Genomic DNA, 16,357 nt, shown 5'->3' with positions numbered 1-16,357 from the left:
TTAATCTTGGTGGATTATTTTCCAAAAAAGTTTATGTTTACTATTTTCCATTTGAAAGGTTTGTATACATCGTGGATGGTTTTGCCTAACAGGCTAAAATATACGATAACAGAAGCAACAAAAGAATGTACAACAAGCAGTTGCAGATTCTGTGGAGATGTTTTGATGTTTTGCATTCACTGATCTCATCCAGTAGATGTAAAATTGCACATCCATTCCAGTAGTTGAATGTTCTGTGTTATGAAAAATGTTGGGATTGCATCTTAGAAAATTAATTACCTGTCTTGGATGGGTGTCATCATTGAATCATCACTAGATCAATGTAATTTGTTAATTTCCATTTTTAGGCTGGGTAAGCACCTGCTTCAGTTGTTCTATAATGAATACACTCAACTAAGAATGATTTGTGACACTTTAAGTGCAGTGCGAGCACTTTTTCTCGACCAAATGTAGAGGGCAGGGGACGCTCTGCCCACCCAGGGGAATGACGTGCAGAGGGTTAACTTCACCTTCTTCATGTAGTTGAATAGCAAGATAAATATTACTTAAGGTTCGTGTTTGACACAGAGCAACAGTACAAAAGTAAAAGTGCCAAGAAGAGATGTAAAAATCAAAATGTGAGGTTTAATCAAAACTAAAATTGGATTATATATTCTTATATTGAATAATAGTTTATACTGCTGCACCGATGGGAGATGAGTTTGTGTGTGTGTGGGGGGATTTGCAGCATGACTACCAACAAAGTCCTCGAACTTCTTCCGATGGAGGATCAGATGCCATGTGGTCCTGTTAAAAATCACATTACACTAGTTCAACCAATACATGGGACAGAGTGAAGTGTCACATCTGTAAAATTGCTTAGTTTGCATTTGGTAGGGCTGATGTCCAAAGCCCTGACCACTCACCCAGAATTAGGTTACAGCTACAGCAAATGCCACAACGCCGCCTTTCTCCGATCTGTGCTTGTGTTCTGTCTCTAATACTCCCATTGTCTAAGAGAAACTGTTAAAGCATATTCCAGCACATTCATATGTGACGCTGCTGAATGCAGTGATGCACCACGCAATCTGTGGTCAGCTCTTAAAACTGCTGGTGACAGCCCAGACTGTTGCCTGAGGCTGGCCAGACCCAGTCTGTAATGGGCAAGCTGCTCTTTGCCTGCTGAATTATTGGAGGAAGTTATTACTCCAGACGTGACCTAAATACGGTTGCTCACACAGAGAACTGGAGAGAAGGAAAAAGCGAGGGGGATAAAAAGAAAAAAAGTGGGTGAAAAATGGTTGGACAGCAGACATGTGGACAGTCTCAGTCCAAGGCTGTGCTCTGCTAATATTCACACTTGGCCTTCAAAGGACTGAATGCTTGAACATAGCCAGACACTAAGAGCTACAAGTTATACAAGCAGCTTGGGGCATCCTAATGTTCACAGCTGTAATTGTGGATGTGAATAATCAACTTGGCATACAATTTGTTGCCTTGATACAGACATTTTGACTCGTTCACAAGAAGAGTGAGTTACATCATTTGGAATCCTCTTTTTTGAAGCTGTTTGTCCTCCTTTCTGAACAATTGCAAGTGGTCACCCTAGATATGGCTGGCTTTCGGAAGCATAGAAGGGTCCTTTATAAAGAGCAGATCAGTGAAGCTCCCCTGTGTGGCAAGGCCTCCCGCCCCGTGTGCTACTGCTAGCGGCGCCGTCTCAAGGAACCGAAGGCAGGACTTCCGGAATGCAAGGACGCGGCTGCGCCGCTCACACGCTCGCCACACGGTCAAGTTCGCCGGCCTCGCGCAGGTACCGGAGCCTCCACTTCCGCGTCGGGCTCAGCCCCAGCAATCACTCATTTTTCATGTTAAGTGCCAAAAAATGTACAAACTGAAACAGCAGAAGATACCGGTCAGAACGCTCCCGTTAATAGCCTTCAACTTAGCCACCTAAAATCCCAAGCAAGGCAAACGTACCGTAACCTCACAGGACGGTTACAGAACACAATGGTGCAATGGATAAGGTATGAGTCCAAGTGGAAGTAACGATGTACTCCAGTATACGTGTAAAGCAGCGAGAAAAACCGCTGAAAAATCACAACCAATCTAGTAGTTGAAACTGACCAGTTATGGCAAAACATGAGTCTTGATACCACCCTGTCCTGGCTTACATCTCCGTCTTTAAGCAAGAATTTAACACCCCCCCCCCCCCCACCGCACACCTACAGTCTGAACACACCTCAATGAAAAAACTTGGGTCCACAAGCAAATCACCTTAAGTTACGCATGAAAAGCGTCGGCTACTGTCATGGCTGTCATGGCATGACTATAAACCTCTTACAGGACACCCCAGGTGCAGGCAGCTGCAAGTTGTGGCTCTACATGCAGCCAGACGCCGTCAAACTGTAACTGCGGAGCACTTACAAAACCCTCCGCAACTCATTTACATAATGACATTTCTCTTATTACTGCTTTCGTTTAGGCGACATCATTAAACACATTCTACGCAGAATACCACAAAGAGTAGAGTATCTTCTCATGTGATTAGTTCAACTGATATTTGACTAATAGAGCCCAGTACGTTATACTGGACGGCGAATGTTGTATTGAAATTAGAGAAACATCGGATGTGCCCGAAGCAACCGTAAGATAATCTCTAACGTTCCCAATATACATAAACTTTTTATCAGACAGGGTCAGCAGAACAATTAGATTTTTCTCTAATGGTGATATACTGTACACGAAAGCACTGTAGTTGCATGAAAAACAACTCCTGGATTGGAAATCCGTGATCGTTTTCTTCACAGCAACGCTTGTCGCAGGACCTTCACGCATTCGAATAGCCTTCTTCTAGAGGTAGGCTCATAAAGCTGGAAAAGCGGGTTGTCCTTTCTGAAAGCTTCACTAACAGTGTCTTTTCATGTGAAATGCCGCGATTACCGAAGCATCTGTATCCCTCTGTCACTACAGCCCATTTTATGCATGATTCTCATGCGCCGTCACTGACGTGTTGCTATCAAACGCCATCCGTTGGCCGGTTTTTGTACTTGTTTTTGGTTTCAATAAAACCCCGCGTCATTTCAGGCATATGTGTCAAGTTTCACCCCTGTCTATAATATCCGTGAATTAGTGCATTCCCAAATGTTAACGGACTTTCGGGTCACCCTGTAGTAACTGAACGTACATGGGGCTGGTAAACAAACCTGATGAGTCTCCTTTCTTTTGTGTGCGCCCTCGTACATGATGACATTCTCGGACTGAGCTTTAAAACACGTCTGCAATGACCTAAAAAAAAAAAAAAAAGGAACTACGTGTCCGGCCTGCCAGAGTAGCCGAGCGTTTCTAGGCGCTACAGTCTGGAACCGCGCGACCGCTACGGTCGCAGGTTCGAATCCTGCCTTGGGCATGGATGTGTATGATGTCCTTAGGTTAGTTATGTTTAAGTAGTGCTAAGTTCTAGGGGACTGATGACCTCAAAAGTTAAGTCCCATAGTGCTCAGAGCCATTTGAACCTACGTGTCCACTGCCACTGAGTTGGTAGATTCTTAATTAAACTTGCTACAGCGAAAAGACGCATTCCAGAGCCGAGAAACAGTCGCACGATAATATTAATGCAACAAGTAGGCGCGTATCTTGTTGTCGACGCAAAGACCGGATGGCTGTTACCCGCTGCTCAATTGGTAATTAACACGCAGTTTGAACAGCAGTGGTCCCCGTGTAGTGCCTCGAGGTAGCGCAGCAGCAGAACAGAGGGAGTGCGGAGCGCGCGTTATGGAAACTAGTCGCTGAGGCTAGGCCAAGGTTGGCGGGCGCTCTCCTTGCAGTATTAATCCACAACTGCACAATACCGTGGCCTGCTGCCGGTATCATTGCGGTAGGCACGCACCAAGGGACAGTCCTGCCGGCTCAACGCAAGGCTGGCTGGCGAAACGGAAACTAGGTTAGAATTCAGCGTCTCGTCGACGTCGATGTGATTCGACACGGAGCCCTAGAATGGAGAAAGACACCACCCATGGTCTCGCGAAGTATTAACCACGTGATTTACAGAAACTTCAATAATTTTTGGATGCCGTTACTGAAGTTCTGCCATGAGAAGCTCGGTCCAAAGTGGAGGACATACAAAAGGCTTCTAAATGAAACATTGTGACACAATGTTAGGAGTTTTCGTGGGATACTTCGAAATATTTCTTATACAGTGTAATACGCAGGAACACCTGTCTGTAGAAGAGACAAAAGATACTATGCACATATTACAGATCTGAGTCTGAGGACTTCGTGCACATATAAGGACACCACCACTCCGTCTACAGGCCACAAGTGGCCCATCGGGACCATCCGACCGCCGTGTCATCCTCCGAGGAGGATGCGGATAGGAGGGGCATGGGATCAGCACACCGCTCTCCCCGCCGTTCTTGACCGAAGCCGCCACTAGTCGGTCGAGTAGCTCCTCAATTGACATCACGAGGCTGAGTGCACCCCGAAAAATAGCAACAGCGCATGGCGGCCTGGATGGTCACCCATCCAAGCGCCGGCCACGCCCGACAGCGCTTAACTTCGGTGATCTCACGGGAACCGGTGTATCCACTGCGGCAAGGCCGTTGCCCATCTTTCCTTATTCAGCTAAATAAATACAAAGGTGGTAAAAGTCAGGGGATAGCGATAGGCACATATACAGATGGCGGTAGTATCACGTACGCAAGGCATGTAAGGGCGAACCTGTCATTTGTTCTTACGTGATTCATGTGAAAAGATTTCCGACGTGATTATGATCGAACGATGGACTCTGAACACGGAATGGCAGTTGGAGGCAGACGCTTGGGACTTTCAATTTCGGAAATCGTTAGTGAATTCAATATTCTGCGATCCACAGTGTGCCGAGAATATCAAGTTTCAGGCATTACCTCTCACCATGGACAAGGCAGTGGCCTACGGCCTTCATTCAACGACCGAGGGCAGCGATTTTCTCGAGTTGTCAGACCTGGCAGACAAGCGAAACCGCACAATTCAATGTGCGACGAGCTACGGATGTATCCGTTTGCCAGTGCGACGATTTTGGCGTTAATGGGTTGTGGCAGTAAACGACCTATGCGAGTGCCTTTGCTGACAGCACATCACCTGCAGCGCCTCTCCTGGGCCGTGACCATGTAGGTTGGACCCTAGACGACTGGAAAACCGTGGCCTTGTCAGCTGAGTCCCGAACTGGTACGAACTGATGTCAGGATTCGATTGTGGCGTACACCCCACGAAGCCATTGAGCCAAGTTGTCAAAGAAAAATGTGTGTGAAATCTTATGGGACGTAACTGCTAAGGTCATCAGTCCCTAAGCTTACACACTACTTAACCTAAAGTATCCTAAGGACAAACACACACACCCATGCCCGAGGGAGGACTCGAACCTCCGCCGGGACCAGCCGCACAGTCCATGACTGCAGCGCCAGGTTGTCGACAAGGCACTGTGCAAGCTGGTAGTGGCTCCCATGATGCTGTGGGCTGTGTCGAGACGGAATCGACCGGCCCCTCTGGTCCAACTGGACCGATCATTGACTGGAAATGGTTGTGTTCGGCTACTTTGAGACCATTTGCAGCCATTCATGGATTACATACTCCTATGACAATGTGACATGTCACTGGACCACAACTGTTCGCGACTGGTTTGAAGAACATTCTGCACAATCCGAGCGAACGATGTGGCCACCCAGATCACCCGGCATGAATCTCCCTGACCATTCATTGGGCATAATCGACAGGTCAGTTCGTGCAGAACATCCTGCGCTGGCAACACTTCCGCCGTTATGGACGGCTATAAAGTCAGCAAGGCTCAGCATGTGTACGGCGGACTTGCAACGACTTGTTGATTCCGTGCCACATCGAGTTACAAAAGGAGGTCCGACGCGACATTAGGAGGTATCCCATGACTTCGGTCACCTCGGTGCAAACAAAAATGATGGAGTAGTACTCGTGCAAAAAACATAGCTCTCTCTTTTCATCCGGGTAATTTGGAAACCATGGGCAATGACGAATAAATAAATGTGGCACCCAAGATTTCGGAACATTCTCTAGCACATACAGAAGATCTTTCATTCAGTGTCGTCAGCACGTCCGCAATGTTCGCTAATGATGCAGTAATCATGTGGAATGTGCCGTCCTGATAAAACCTCTTTCATCGTTATCGGTAACAGAAAAGTAACATTAAACAATAAACGTAACCAACGGCGAACAGACATTCTCCATGTATAATTAAGAAAAAGCACTCGTGCTCTTCAAGGAAAAATGGGTATGTGCCCGAAGGAAGAAAACCATTCGAATTACGCGGTGTTTCCCAGCCAAAAATGCCATTTGACTTTAATAAGGAAATTTTAGCACGAATTAGACGTAAGTTCCACTCCGTGGAGTAAACTGCAGCTAGTTTTAAGTGTCGAATTGTGCAACATAGTCGCGCTCACGCGAGAGGAAACAATTGCACGCATTTTAAGACAGTACTGGTGATAAACGCCTCTAAACAAATGGCTGTCACGTGAAACATATGCTTATTAAAGACCTCTATTCATCAGAAATCACTGTTTAAGGCAGTGTAGTGGTTAAGATGGTAACAGAAATTTGACGGTACTAAATCAGACACAGCAAGAACAACTAATTTACTAGTCATGACAGTCTGCATAGAACAAACCAGGAGCAGAGACGCTTCTGTAAGTTCATGTTTCAAGATGTGACAGATTAATTTTAGAGCTAAACAGTTCATAATAATGTAGAATGTCTTCCTAGCGCCACGAACAGTGCGAAACGTGAGCCGTGCGAGGTGCCTAAACATGCCCCTGTAGTTTGTGCAATTATCGAAACAGTATTTTGCCTGTACATCGCAAAGGCTTGTCATAATAAGGATTTTGAATGTGTACTTACAAGGGAACAAGGGAACCTCCCCATCGCACCCCCCTCAGATTTAGTTATAAGTTGCCACAGTGGATACGCCTTGAAAAACTGAACACAGATCAATCGAGAAAACAGGAAGAAGTTGTGTGGAACTATGAAAAAATAAGCAAAATATACAAACTGAGTAGTCCACGCGAAGATAGGCAACATCATGGACATTCCTAGATGAGGAGAGCCGTGGTCCCGTGGTTAGAATGTGCAGCTGCGGAACGAGAGGTCCTTGGTTCAAGTCTCCCCTTAAGCGAAAAATTTTTCTTTATTTTAGCAAAGTTATGGTCTATCCATTCGTTCATTGACGTCTCTGTTCACTGTAATAAGTTTAGTGTCTGTGTTTTACGACCGCACCGCAAAACCGTACGATTAGTAGACGAAAGGACGTGCCTCTCCAATGGGAACCGAAAACTTTTGATAGCAAGGTCATAGGTCAACCGATTCCTCCACAGGAAAACACGTCTGATATATTCTATACGACACTGGTGACGACATGTGCGTCACATGACAGGAATATGTTGTCGACCCACCTAACTTGTACACTTGGCGAATGGGTAAAAAGATTCTTCTACGTTGCCCGATTTAGGTTTTCTTGTGGATGTGACAATTACTCCCAAAAAAGTGATGAAAACATAAGAGTTTGTCACATAAACTGCAACAAATGAATCCAATAGTCTCACACTCGCACACTTTTCCCTGTGCTCTGTCAAAACATATGTTTTTTACGTTTTCAAATTTTTCCGTGTGTAGACCGTCAAATCCTGGATATGTCCAAGCAAATCTGAACATGTCCTGGAATTTTGGAGAGCGAAGTTGATTATGTGTGGGTGCCTGAACGCTAACCACGGGACCACGGCGTTCCTGAGCTCATGATAACCTTGATGTTGCACATGGACTACTCAGTTTGTATATTTTGCTTATTTTTTCATAGTTCCACACAACTTCTTCCTGTTTTCTCGATTGATCTGTGTTCAGTTTTTCAAGGCGTATCCACTGTGGCAACTTATAACTAAATCTGAGGGGGGTGCGATGGGGAGGTTCCTTTGTTAGTATCGTGGACTGTGTCAAACTACAGTAATGCTCACTGTGACAATAGGAACAGAATATGAACAGTGTTATCTCTTATAGTTGGTTCCTGTGCACATCGTTTCATCATTTTCGATATGACTGATAGACTTCAAGGACAGTATTTTAAATATGTCATGCAGTGACTGTGTTAATTATATATGTTTGCCACACATGAATTTTTGTAAACAGTTACGTCTACGTTAGGCTACTGCACTCGAACAATCATTCTAATATGAAAACAACACAATGTCGAGTTTAAGGCTCAAGAATATCCATTCGAAAAACAGGATCAATATGCGAGAATAGATTTTTGACAGTATTCACGACGTATTTTTCCACGTTGTGCTCTATCTCATACGTTAGGCCTCTGCTCCTTTCACCTCATACAAAGCGTTAATGCACAACTGATGAGTTTGCTCTGTTGAACAGACGGGCACAGTATTCAACAAAATTTGTCCAGTTTTGCGACCTTGTTGTTGCGTTGTTGTATCGAAACACGTTTCGACCGTGTGAAACAGTAGCCACAAAGTTGCTTATACGTCAACATCATGGTGTGGTCACATACCTGAAGAAGTTTTATTGAGGACGACAACGGCTTAGGAAAAATACGCTCACACATACATAAAGTTTGTTGTCTGGAGGAATACATTCGGGACGAAATGCTCGAACGGATGGCACGAAATATCATAAAATATCACCAGACATTTACTTCTCATAAATGATATTTGTGGAGCCTCTAAAGAGCCCGCAGACGTGTGTACAAACCAACACATCATCATCATCATCATCATCATCATCATCATGTACGCATTTCAACTTCTCGAAATGACGGACAATTTTGTGGCTTAGTACGTAATTTTGCTGATTATTTGCGTAAGTAATTCCTCATTCAGCCTCATTAGTTGAAATGAATGGAGTTACAGAGCTTCCAGCTCCAGAAAATAACGAGATGGATACTTGGATTCGAATCTGGGACTTCGACATCAGTAGCCAGTAACGCTAAGCCTTACACGACGCAGACGGTCGCGTAAATGGCTAATCTCTCAACTAATAAAATCTTTCAAACAAGCCTACGGATACTTCTCACCTTCGTAGTTTCGCAAGGTAGTAAATCGTTACACTTAAGAGGAGAGTACTCGAAGAAGGGCAAAATACAAGGATACTGACAATAATGGATTCGCCGTGCTCAGTGCGAGCATTTAGTACGGGGAACGGGATCTCGAGCGGGCAGCGGGGTCAGATTATCCGTGGAAAGTGCGGCGTTGCGAGAGTCAAGTTTTCTTGCGCCAACAGGTCTGCCCCCACCCCTCCTCTCATTCCATCTGACTGTAGAAGGGAGGGGAGAGGCACAGAGGGAGGGGAGGGGAGGGGAGGCGGCTAGTGGGCGCCGTGGGAACACTCGCCTTTTGTTCATGCCAAGCTTGCTAAACCGAGCGCGTCTGCCGCCGCCGTTTGTCCGCGGCTGACCGCTATGCGCCGTCGCTAACGAGTTGCCGCGCGCTGCAGCGGCAGGTAGAAGTCGCCCGGTGTGCCCCTAACAGACAGGGAAATAAAGCGAGCGCGCCAGGACTGCTACCGAGACGAGCCACCCCAGCGCCCGGCTTTTCTGACTCAGTTCTCGCAACGTATACCAGCTATCGGATTCGGCGCAGATTTAACCCCACGAGTCTCCAACACGCGTCTTGACTGAATAAATTTTGGTTCGAGAGTGTTTTTCTTGCTCTAACATCCAGTGACTGGCACAGCCTTCACACACATGGTTGCGTGTAAACTGAATGAAGGGCTGTACACTGTAACAAAACAGGATGATTCATTTCTCCTTTGAAGTTTTATTCTCTGTTGTTACAAATATCATCGACATGATTACTTATATGGCATGTGCAACAGAACCAAAAACCTTGGATATTAACTCTGGCCTTGATCAATTTAACTTTATTACTCCTTGCATTCATGTAGTTAATTAGAAACCACTGGTGTGACTAGTTCACCTAAAAATTGCAGTCACCAGTAATTTCAGAATTTCGTTATCATTGGAACTTCCTGTCAGATTAAAACTGTGTGACAGACAGACTTGAACTCGGGACCTTTGACTTTTGCGGGCAGCTGCTACATGTGTACGCAATATTCTTTCTCACAGGAGTGCTCCTCTTGCAAGGTTCTCAGAAAAACTGCAAAGTTGGAAGGTAGGGGACGAGAAGCTGCCCGAAATACAGCTATGAGGTGGGGTCGTGAGTCGTGCTTGGATAGCTCAGTCGGTAGAACAATTGTCCGCGAAAGGCAAAAGCTCTGACAAGTGAGTTCGAGTCTCTGTCCGGCACACAGTTTTATTCTGCCAGGAAGTTTCATATCAGCACTCACTGCGCTGCAGAGTGAAAATTTCATTCTATTAACATTGTTCATATATAATCATATACTCAATAACTAACTACCTGATAAAGTAGATCAAAAACATATATTAATGCGTGACGTATCTCTACAGATGGTGTTAAAATACGTCAGCAAATCTTCCACTTATTTAATTCTGGAGTAATTAGCGTTCTGGGTTAAAACATTGACATATTTAGGCAACTAGCACGCGCAATTCAATAGAAATGATTGTTATAGCTTTGTACTGTAATTAGAAAAAAAACAGTAAGCAACAATAGCTGAGTGTAGTTCAACATATTGCAAACTTATAAAAGAGGCTCCTCGGAAGCCACTGGTTGGCAGTCTGCAGAAAGTTATGAAGCAAGTAAGTTCTGTGTCCAAAAATATACCGCAAAAGAGTTTGCACAAATCACGAGTCGTAAAATATGCCGAGTTTAATCTAAATTTCACATCCGGGAAATCGTTCCGCAATCTTTTGACTCTTTGAGATAGATTCGACAGTGAATGTGTGATTAGTGTCGTGGAAAGAGGCAAACTACAATAATGCTCACTGTGATAACAGGAACGGAATATGAACTGTGTTACTTCCTGTAGTTACTGTGCACATCGTTTTCGTATTTGATATGACTGACAGATTTCAACGAAAGTGTTTAAAAAATTTTACAGAGTGACTGTGTTAATTATATATGTTTGCCGCAAGTGAACTTCTGTGAACAGTTACGTCTATGTTAGGTTACTGCACTCGAACAATCATATTACAGGACACCAAGCGAGTGTAGTATGTGCCAAACAATTCATTCGTGCATAAATTATGATAGATCAGACACCATCTGGCTGTGAACAGTAGGTTATTCAACATCAAAGTCCAATTAAAGTGAACTGCAAACCTAGTGTAGACTACATTATATAAACTAGCCTTCTTTTGACGATCACTTATCAGTAAGTTCGACGGAGGCGCTGCTACTGGAGGCATATTGGCACAGGTAAATGCGTTTACGTTGCAATGTCATACATCGTCGGTATTTTCTTTAGTGTGATAGACGCCAACAATGTTCGGGGAGAGGATTGCCAGGTCCAAAAATAGAAAGCCGGTTCTTTTGGCTTACAAGTAGAGCTACTATTTTAAATAGAAATCGAGTCGGTTGGATATTTTCAATCGTTTATTAATAATCAGTCAGCTTTTTGCGAAATAAATCTTACACTTAAAAAAAATCAGTAAACAGCCTTAAAATTTGTCATTTATGATAGCAACTGAGAGCTCAGTCTTCTAAATTGCTCAGTCTTCTTCTTAAGATATTGCTGTCACAAAATACACTAAAAGTTCTTCACTAAACAAAATAAATCGCTACGGTCGCAGGTTCGAACCCTGCCTCTGGCATGGATGTGTGTGATGTCCTTAGGTTGGTTAGGTTTAAGTAGTTCTAAGTTCTAGGGGACTGATGACCTCAGAAGTTAAGTCCCATAGTGCTCAGAGCCATTTCAACCATTTGAACAAAATAAAGAGTTATTTGGTTTTCTGGGAGGAACACGAAAAGATATTGAAAACTTGGGTTTTTTCTATTAGAGTTATTGAGAAACAACAATAATCTCCTGTTACGTATCAACATTTCTCATTTGATCCATCTTTATCAAAAACGCTCTTAAAATCATGTCGTGGGCTTTCGACAGGAAAACTTTAAATTACACATAATCATCATTATGATAATCACTCCTACCACCACCAGCATCTTAGTTATCGTGTCGGTTTGCAATTTATTGATTTCATTGTCCACTGGGCGTTTATGACGGAGACCATGCTTTCAACGTTGGATTTGGTTCAAATGACTCTGAGCACTATGGGACTCAACTGCTGTGGTCATCAGTCCCCTAGAACTTAGAACTAATTAAACCTAACTAACCTAAGGACATCACACACATCCATGCCCGAGGCAGGATTCGAACCTGCGACCGTAGCAGCAGCGCGGCTCCGGACTGGAGCGCCCAGAGCCGCACGACCACCGCGGCCGGCAACGTTGGCTTTATGGGCAGGAACTGCAAAGTAATATTCTGGCAATTTCAACAGCGTGTGCGACACGCTTTGCTACCGAAGGAGCGGTGCAGACACTACTCTCGTTAGCACACGCGTGTCTCGACACGAGTAGTAGCAACGCGCAAGAGTGGGAGGGGGGACGTGTTGGCACCGTCTGATGGCACATACTACTTTGCCTCGCAAGTTCTGGGCGTAGTGTGCTTGTAAAAAAAAAAAAAAAAAAAAAAAAAAAAAAACGGACGAAGACATAAGAATAGTACTGGTTGGCATATCTGCATGTCGTTATGGTTTATTCTCCTCCTAGCGCTTGCGTGTTTAGCTTGGATCGGGCTTTACTTGTGTGTTCGCTATATCACCGCTAGAAATCCTGACAAAGGACGGACAGCACTGACTAAGCCTTCATAAAATACGTGAAATGTATTTGCAGTTGCGAGTATGGACAACCATCAGCTGTGTAATGGAACGACGACAATGAAAATTTGTGCCTGATTGGGACTCGAATCCGTATTTCCCGCACCTTGCACTCAGGCTATCCGAGCACGCTTCACGGCCAGACCCAGCCCTCCACATGTCGTCAACCATGTGTCTACAACCGGCAATTCCGACGCTCAGTCCGACCCCTGGGGTAATGGTTGCCACCGTTAACTCGCCTGTCTCCAATAATGAGGGCATCCACCTGCTGGTCAACGGTATCGGTAATGCGGTATGTCGTTCCAGATGGCGTTTCGTCGGCCAACGGCATCTGTCATTCCTTCATTCGCTTTTGCCAAGGCTCGTCTCTCGCACTGCACATGCAATACAGTCTTCATGCACTCTTTGATGAGTTTCCTTTAACGCACTCCTCCCGTTGTATGGAAACATAGTGCACTCCTATGCTCTTCGTTTGAGGCCTCCGTTTCTGTTGTCACCACGAGTGAGTGCAGTAACGGTCGAAGTGTGCACGTGTTCACCCTGTCGTGAAGTGAGTGTGCGCCCGTGTTCGTCTAGTGGCGAGTTTGGAAACTCAGCGCTCTTACAGGGACCACCCCTTCTTCCGTAGTCAATGGAATTACGATACCTTCACCAGTTTTCATTTTACAACCGCTGGCTCACAACTATTTGAATGTACCTTACATACGCGAATTCCAGATTTTTTTTTAACGTACTTACTGTAGATTTTACAAGAGATTTTCTAAAACCAAGGAGAGACTGCTATGGTAGGTGCCCGCAGAGACATTCGTCGCGACAACATTGCAACATTGGACCTTGAAGTCAGATGCCAGCTAATTCAAATCAGATACTAATGAAGAAGTAACCGCGGCTCTGCGGCAGCGCCTGGAGGGTATACCTGCCTGCCGTCTCCTCTCTTCCAGCCGCCGCCAATGGAGAAGGTTGGTGCGGCGGGCATGTAGCAGGCGCTCTTCGTCATATCGCTCCCCATCCCAATCCAGCGCCGGCTAGCGCTTCTCTTCCCTTCGGAATTTGACCTCTGTGTGCGCCGCGCCGCGCCCACACACACACACACACACACACACACACACACACACACAACGCCTGTCTCCGCTCTCTTAACACGTGGCTCCAACACTTGGACCATCACACTACTCGCTCTTACGTACAGTATGTTTATTGATACGCGTTCATGTTACGTGGTGTGAACGAACATCAGCACAACCATGTTGCGTAGTCTGAACGAACATCAGAAACACTATGACAGGTACAGGGCTATTACAAATGATTGAAGCGATTTCATAAATTCACTGTAGCTCCATTCATTGACATATGGTCACGACACACTACAGATACGTAGAAAAACTCATAAAGTTTTGTTCGGCTGAAACCGCACTTCAGGTTTCTGCCGCCAGAGCGCTCGAGAGCGCAGTCAGACAAAATGGCAACAGGAGCCGAGAAAGCGTATGTCGTGCTTGAAATGCACTCACATCAGTCAGTCATAACAGTGCAACGACACTTCAGGACGAAGTTCAACAAAGATCCACCAACTGCTAACTCCATTCGGCGATGGTATGCGCAGTCTAAAGCTTCTGGATGCCTCTGTAAGGGGAAATCAACGGGTCGGCCTGCAGCGAGAGAAGAAACGGTTGAACGCGTGCGGGCAAGTTTCACGCGTAGCCCGCGGAAGTCGACACATAAAGCAAGCAGGGAGCTAAACGTACCACAGCCGACGGTTTGGAAAATCTCACGGAAAAGGCTAAAGCAGAAGCCTTACCGTTTACAATGGCTACAAGCCCTGACACCCGATGACAAAGTCAAACGCTTTGAATTTTCGGCGCGGTGGAGATCATGTCATGGCCTCCACGCTCTCCCGACTTAACCCCATGCGATTTCTTTCTGTGGGGTTATGTGAAAGATTCAGTGTAAATGTAAATGAAAATATTATGTTTTTGTATTGTAGTCGGGCGTTTTTGCTTTAAATACCAATAAATAGGTTACGCTTTAATACCTTATTCACTGGCGAGAGCTCTTTCTTCCGAATGTCCGAATCTCCAGAGAATAACAACAAATTAAAACATATTCTCAGAATGAAATTTTCACTCTGCAGCGGGGAGGTGCGCTGTTATGAAACTTCCTGGCAGATTAAAACCCTGTGCCGGACCGCGACTCGAACTGCGGACCTTTGCCTTTTGCTGGCAAGTGCTCTACCGACTAAGCTACCCAAGCACAACTGGCGACCCGTCCAGGCAGCTTTACTTCTCCTACCTTCCAAACTGCACAGAAGCTCTCCTGCGAAACTTGCAAGACTTAGCACTCCTAGAGGAAAGGATATTGCGGAGACATGGCTTAGCAACAGCCTGGGGGATGTTGCCAGAGTGAAATTTTCACTCTGCAATGGAGCGTGCGGTGATACGAAACTTCCAGGCAGATTAAAACTGTGTGCCTGAACGAGACTCGAACTCGGGATATTTTTGAAACATATTCTGTTATTTCTGCAGGTTCAGTGTAACCACTGCTTTGTCATACATGAGCCACAATGCCTGATTTGTTCTTGCCTACATAGATACTACTGATCGCCTTCCAACCTAGTACGGCTCCGCGACTATCGCCATATGAACTGAAACGATTTTTGGCGCTGCGGGCACACGACGCTGTTACTCGCTCGAGTGTATTGATCGTAACAGAAGTCACAAACTTTTGAAGCGAAAAAAGAAAAATTTGACGTTCGATGCTCGATCGAGTACGAGGGTAGATGGCGAACGTTTTGTCAAAAATGGTTCAAATGGCTCTGAGCACTATGGGACTCAACCTCTATGGTCATCAGTCCCCTAGAACTTAGAACTAATTAAACCTAACTAACCTAAGGACATCACACACATCCATGCCCGAGGTAGGATTCGAACCTGCGACCGTAACAGTCGCGCGGCTCCGGACTGAGCGCCTAGAACCGCTAGACCACCGCGGCCGGCGAACCGTTAAGACCGGTAGGTTCCTTACAAAAATCGGGATGGCGATAGAAGCGACGACAAGGGAATCGGTTACATTAAAATTTTCCACTAAATGCAGTCCAATTTTTTTCGTAGTCTGAAGGGCAACATTATAGACGAGGCCCCTCTTTGACTGACACCTGCTCGCGGCCACTCGAATCGATCGCGGAAGGTGGCTGAAACGTCACGGAGATGGCTGCTCGTCTGACCCCGCTCGCACGCACTGCCGGCTTCCTTCCCACTGCGACGGCGCGGCTGGAGGTGTTTCCCATCGGCGACTGGGAACGCATTTCAGCGTTCGGGGAAGCGGCACAGTGCGCTGGTGGTCCCGTTTGAGCGGCGGGGCGGACAGAAGTGGAACAGATAACAGGCCAGCACCGCCGGCCGCTATGCTTCTCCGCAGCCGCCTCGCCGCTGCACGAGAACATCATCACTGGGCGATGCGACGCAGTTGGATAGCACATCAGGAGCATTCCAGTTCAATTCCCCGACCGGCCACCCATATTAGGCTTTCCGTTGATTCCCCACATCGCTTAACGTTGGATTCCCCAGATCGCTTATGGTGAATACTGGG

At 45.7% G+C, this 16,357-nt stretch overlaps 1 protein-coding gene and 1 pseudogene across 6 annotated transcripts in view; both read right to left on the bottom strand.

Moving 5' to 3' along the window:
* Window positions 1-16,357, bottom strand: part of LOC126419271 (zinc finger MIZ domain-containing protein 1-like) — a 145,793-nt gene that overhangs the window by 31,053 nt on the left and 98,383 nt on the right. The gene's annotated exons all lie outside the window — the stretch shown is intronic.
* On the bottom strand, window positions 4,468-4,585 carry LOC126426137 (5S ribosomal RNA; annotated as a pseudogene).

The sequence above is a fragment of the Schistocerca serialis genome, chromosome 1 (genome assembly GCF_023864345.2).
Source record: "Schistocerca serialis cubense isolate TAMUIC-IGC-003099 chromosome 1, iqSchSeri2.2, whole genome shotgun sequence".
In the NCBI taxonomy this organism is placed as follows: domain Eukaryota; kingdom Metazoa; phylum Arthropoda; class Insecta; order Orthoptera; family Acrididae; genus Schistocerca; species Schistocerca serialis.
This window is presented reverse-complemented; position numbering and strand designations above follow the sequence as displayed.